Source organism: Cebus imitator, unplaced genomic scaffold, assembly GCF_001604975.1.
Source record: "Cebus imitator isolate Cc_AM_T3 unplaced genomic scaffold, Cebus_imitator-1.0 Scaffold89, whole genome shotgun sequence".
NCBI lineage: Eukaryota > Metazoa > Chordata > Mammalia > Primates > Cebidae > Cebus > Cebus imitator.
In genome coordinates this window covers 1183889-1189888 of record NW_016107404.1, presented here as the reverse complement: position 1 = coordinate 1189888, position 6000 = coordinate 1183889, and the positions used below count along the sequence as shown (strand labels likewise).

Here is a 6000-nt window from a genome sequence, read left to right as displayed (position 1 = left end):
TTTTTTTGAGATGGGGTCTCACCCTGTCACCAGTCTGGAGTATAGTGGCGTGATTTCAGCTCACTGCAGCCTGTGCCTCCCAGGTTCAAGTGATTCTTCCACCTCAGCCTCCCAAGAAGCTGGGATTACAGGCACCCACCATCATGCCTGTCTACTTTTTCTCTAATTTTGTAGAGACAGGGTTTACCATTTTGGCCAGGCTGGTCTTGAACCCCTGACTTCAAGTGATATGCCTTTCTCGGCCTCCCAAAGTGCTGAGATTATAGGCATGAGCCACTGCGCCCAGCCTATCCATTTCTTTAGTCAAATACTTACTGAGGACCTACTGTGTGCTAGGGACTGCTCCAGGTACGGGGAATTCAGAAGTGAATGAGGCAAGTGCCTGCCCTCAAGTAACTTACATTTCCCTGGCCACGGCAGGAAGATTTAAGGAGTGAAGACAAGATTGGGTTTTGGTCTCAGTCATTGCTTCCCTGGACTTGGGTCTCTTTTAGAGACTGGTTGTTCTTGGTGGCCAGGCTGATCTGCAGCACTGAGCTGTGGATCCTGAACACAGGACCCGTAGTTATCAGCTGCCAGAGAGCTATGTGACATGCTTGGAACCCATACCCTGGGATAACTTTAGTGTTCTGAATTTCCAACTAAAAGTGCAGCCAAAAAATAAAAATGAGTAAAATAGCATAAAACCCAAGACTGTTAGGGCTCAGTGTATTCTGGCACAGTGTTCCAGTGGGATTCTGGGATGGTTTTCAAGCACCGTGGCTTCTCTTGACTTTCCCATGGCCTATTCCAAGACAACCACTGATCTGCAGATGTTCCCCTAGGACTGGGGCATGGCAAAGGCCCATTGCAACAGCAGCTACTGCTGCTGCCAGGGCCAGAGGTCAGTGCTCATGTGGTCTCTGGCAACAGTGGTCCTCCTCCAGCTCCCACCCATCCCCAGCAGGTGATAGAGAAACCCTGTGAACTCCTCCTTTGAGACCAACAGTTCCCTCTGTGATGTAGGGAAACAGATGTGGCTGCCTTGAGGCAGAAGAGGGGCTCTCCAGTGAGTAAGCAATTGCTCCCAGCCCATGAGCCTCATGATTTACAGGGCATCTGCTCCACATCCAGCCCCTTTGTTGTATGCTAAGGGGGTGTAGGGGTGGGAGTGGTGTGGGGAATTGAGCCTGGAGGAAAGAGGAGAGAAGGACAAGGGAGTTGGTCTGGTCTCTGCTTCCAAGCTCTGCATAGTCTGGCGAGGTAGAAATTACGTGAAATAGTTAAGGCATCCCATGGAGAAACAGTTTTGTTCTCCTTTAAAATTCAAACTGGCCTGTTCACCAATGAATGAGGTGATCTCGCTGTTCCCTAAGTTCCCTTGTGTAGACAATGAGAAAGTTCATGACGTGATCACCTCATTGCCAGTTTTCTTTCTGCTGTCAGAGTGTGAAGTTTGAAGCATTCTGCCTTCTTTTCCTGGGCTCTCCCATCTTTTCCATATCCATCTTCTCTCTCTTCTTCTACTTCTGCCTCTTCCACTGTGATCTGGCTCAGAGATGCTCATCATCTGCCCAAAGCTCATCTGGGGGTGCCATCCCAGGCCAGGTTCTCAGGGAATGGGGACAGACAGTGTGGAAACATGTAGGGGGGCGGTGTGCCCTTGGCCAGCTGGGTTTCATTAGAACCCTTCTCTATCTGCTACCTTGCCACAGCCAGACTTCCTTTAAACACTCTTAATGTATATTTTTAGCACTTATTCATAAATATCACGTTACACATGCATTCATTCAGCAAACATTTGTTGAGTGCCTACCACACACCAAACACAACACTAGGGATAAAAAAATGGGTGAAATAGACCCAGAGTGTTGGTCCTATTTCATGCCTCCAAGGCTACTCTACTCTCTTTTTTTGTGGTTGAAGATTCTGAGACGCAAAGTGGGACAGCGACTTATTTAAGGGTGACATAATTAAGGGCAGAGCCAAGACAGGAACATAGGACTTTTCAAGCTAGGTGAGACCAGACAGCAGAAATTGTATTTTCATACTTATATTTGGCATCTAAAATGTACAGAGTATGTCTATGTCCATCTCCATGGTAACAGGAGGCAGGCATGACTATTATTATTAATATAATTATGAAGTGCCTCCACATGGTTATTCATTTGCAGATAAAGAAACTGAGGTTCATGAGGTTAAGTATTTGAATAAAAGTCACATGACTGGAGGTAACAGAGCTGGGAGAAGGGCTTGGGTCTTCTGACTCCCAGTTATCTGCAACATGGATCTTTTCACCTGTACCGGCCACCTCTCACAGAAGAGCCTTCTCTCTCCTCTGGCTCCCTGGTGGCCTGTGGTCAAAGATGACCGCGAAGAGACCCTAGACTATCTCAGTAGTAGGCTGCAGTACCATCAGGATATAGGAAAGAGGCAGAAACTCAGAGACCATTAGGAAAGGGGCAAAAGAAAAAAAACCAGGAAAGATTAGCTGACAGAGAGGGGTAAAGGGTACTGGAGAAATGGAGGAGAAAGCAGCATAAGACTGGTCTGGTAAGAAAGAATGGAGCTTTGTGATAATTTTCACACCCTTCGACATAAAAATGGACACACCTAATGTGGATCAAAACCGGGTGCCATGGTAAGGGAGGTGTTGGAACACACAATGCGACTTGTACCACTGATAGGCATGGGAGTTGTAAATCCCGTCTGTGATTCGACGAGGGCTGGCGATCCACAGTGTTGGATTGCCTGACATCATCCTCGCATTCCTTGAATTCCAATCAGCCTTCTGATTGGATTCCTTCTCACTAACCCCTCTCCTACTGGAAACAAGAAACAGTAGCCTTGTGGCCGACTCCTAGAATTCCGTGACGTTCCCCCATGAACCTCAGTTTCTTCATCTGAAAAAGGAATAACCATGTGGAGGCTCTTTGTAATTATGTGTATAATAATAATCATGCCTGCCTCTTGTTACCATGGAGATGGGATGGACATACTCTGTACATTTCTCTGCATTGAGGAGAGCTGCTAAAAGAGAAGGAAACAACCTCAGTCTCTCTTGATTGTCTTTTAAATGATCTCCTTCAGGTTTAGGGGGATCCCTTTGGTGTCAGACCGCCCAGAATCTACTCTACTATTATAACCCATCCATTAAATCATTGGAGTTTTTGGATAAATTTTCTTCCTTTTTTTTTTTTTTTTTTGTTTTTTTTTGAGACAGGGTCTCACTCTGTCGCCTAGGCTGAAGTGGAGTGGTACAATCACCGCTCACTGTAGCCTTTACCTCCTGGGCTTAAGCCATCCTCTGCCTCAACCTCATGAGTGGCTGGGGCTACAGGCACATGCCACCATGCTGGCTAATTTATATTTATGTTTATTTATTTATTTATTTATTTTTGAGACTGAGTTTTGCTCTTGTGGCCCATGCTGGAGTGCAATGGTTCAGCTCACTACAACCTCTCCCTCCTGGATTCCAGTTATTCTCCTGCCTCAGCTTTCTGAGTAGCTGAGATTACAGGTATGTACCACCACGCCTGGCTAAATTTGTATTTTTAGTAGAGATGGAGTTTTTTCACTTTGGTCAGACTGGTCTTGAACTCCCAACTTCAGGTGATCCTCCTGCGTCGGCCTCCCAAAGCGCTGGGATTACAGGTATGAGCCACTTTGCCTGGCCCAATTTATTTTAATTTTTTTGTAGAGATGGGATCTTGCTCTGTTGACCAGGATGGATTTTTTTATCCAATTTTCTATCAATAAATCAGTGAATATGTAATGAACAGCTTCTATGCAGCCCTTCTTAGATCAGCGGCTTTGGGGGATACAGAAGGAACATACTTTAGAGACTTTTAAACCAGCTTATGAACCTCTTGGAGCAAGACTAATGTCTCAGCTAAATGTAATTACTCACTTATTTGCTTGGCAGACCATTGGGGCTCTGGAAATTTATCATCATCTTGTCGGTGGCTCTGTGCTATGTAGAGAGATTATGACTTATTCACCCATTTGACAAATATTTATTGGACACATGCTGTCTGCTAGGTATGGTAATGAAATAGTGGTTCAAGTAAGTATTCATGGCTTCTAACCTCAGAGAGCCCATGTTTAGTGAAGGGAGAGAGGCAGCAGTCACTCACAGAATAAGTCATTTATGAGATACAACAGGAAGGGAGCAAGGAGTGTGAGTAACTTGATGACATTCAGGGTGGGGGGGACCCAGGGTGTGTAGATTGGGTGGGAAAGGAAGGCCCTAAAGTGGGATGGGGCCTGAAGTTTGACAGTGACCAGCCAAGGCGGAGTGTATGGCTGAGGGAGATAGAATATTCTAGAGGGAAGACAAAACTACCCCAAAATTTAGTGGCTTAGAACAAAAAGGTACTATTATATCCCACAGCCCTGTGGATTGATTGGCCTCTGCTGGGTGTCGATTCTCACTGGAGTCTCTCACGCAGTGCTAGTCAGCTGCTGGGGTTGGAGTCATAGGAAGGCTGGACGTGGCTGAATGGATATTCCAGATAGCTCCTTCGCTCCCATGCCTGGCCCTTGGGTGAGGCTGGCTGGAATGGCCGGAGGTTGCTATCAATGCTCTCTCTCCATGTGGCTTCTCCATATGGCTAGTTTGGGTTTCCTAAGGGCATGGAGGGCTCAGGATGGTTGAACTTCTGTGGAAACCTGGCTTTGTCCAGAGTGAGCAAGGAAGAGGAAATTGTCTTTTAAAAGACTAGACCCAGGCTGGGTTAGTATCACTTCTGCAATATCCTCTTGATCATGGAAGTCACAGTCCAGCTCAGATGGTAGGACATGGAGAATTGGACTCCACTTCTCAAAGGGAGAATGACTGGTGTCTTTGGGAAGGGAAGGGATGGTGACCATCTTGGAGACAAGCTAAGGCCTTGAGATCAAAAAAGCTTGTTGTGTCAAAGGACCAGAAAGCCAATCAGTGCTGCTGGAGTGCAGAGAAGGTGAAACAAGATGAGGCGGGAAGGATGGGCAGAGTGGTGTCCTCATAGGTAAACTGTGGTAGAGAATTTTGATTATTTATTTATTTATTATTATTACTTTGAAATGGGGTCTCTCTCTGTCACCCAGGTTGGAGTACAGTGGCACAATCATGGCTCACTGCAGTCTCAACCTTCCCTGGCTCAAGTGATCCTCCCACCTCAGCCTCCGGCCTCCCGAGTGGCTGGGACTACCAGTGCACACCAGCATGCATGGCTAGTTTTTCTATTTTTCAGTAGAGATGGGGTCTTCCTATCTCTAGGAAGGTTGCCCAGGCTGGTCTCAAATTCCTGCACTCAAGCCATCAGCCTGCCTTGGCCTCCAAGAGTGCTGGGATGAGCCACTTTGGGAGCCACCATACCCGGCTAGATTTTCTTTTGTTTTTTAAGTCACAGAAAAGCCTTAGGTTTCCTTCTTTCCAAGGGCTGATAGCCATAAGGAGTCTTCTTTCTTTCTGTTCCAGTCCATCTTCACCTGCTGTCCATAAGTTATCCTAGAGCCCAGTGCTGGTCCCACACTTTCTAGGCTCTCAAGCCTTCAGTGAGTTTCCATTGCTTCCAGAACCAGGCAGAGATTGCCCAGCCTGGTTTCAAGAGGGCTCTACCAAGTTGTGTACTTTCACATTTTTTGTCACGTTTTGCCCAACCTGTCAAATTGGATCCCATGCTCCCCCTCCTACCCCTACCAAGAGGTGCCTTTATCTCTCCGCCTCCGTGCCTGGTCACATCAGTCACTTGCCGTCCTGTGGCCCCATCTCCCCTTTTCAAAATCCTGCCCTTCCTTTGCAACTTATCTCCAGGGTCACTTCCTCAAACTGGGTGAGCCCCCTGCTCCTCAGAAACCAAGTTCTTCCTGATTTAAAGCAGAGCTGATGCTTTGGAAGGTGCCATCACATCTGTAGTCATCTTAGTCTCACTTTCACAGGTCTCCTCCCTATTGACTCTAGGTCTTCAAGGACAGAAAACATGCCAGCCTTGCTTCTTCTGTCCATGGCTCCGTGGCTCCATGCCTCGTACACAGCAA

At 46.9% G+C, this 6000-nt stretch overlaps 1 long non-coding RNA gene across 1 annotated transcript in view; it reads left to right on the top strand.

Annotated features, from left to right (window-relative positions):
* The window catches only part of LOC108308901, an 84628-nt gene that overhangs the window by 3702 nt on the left and 74926 nt on the right, over positions 1-6000 (top strand). The window lies entirely within an intron of this gene.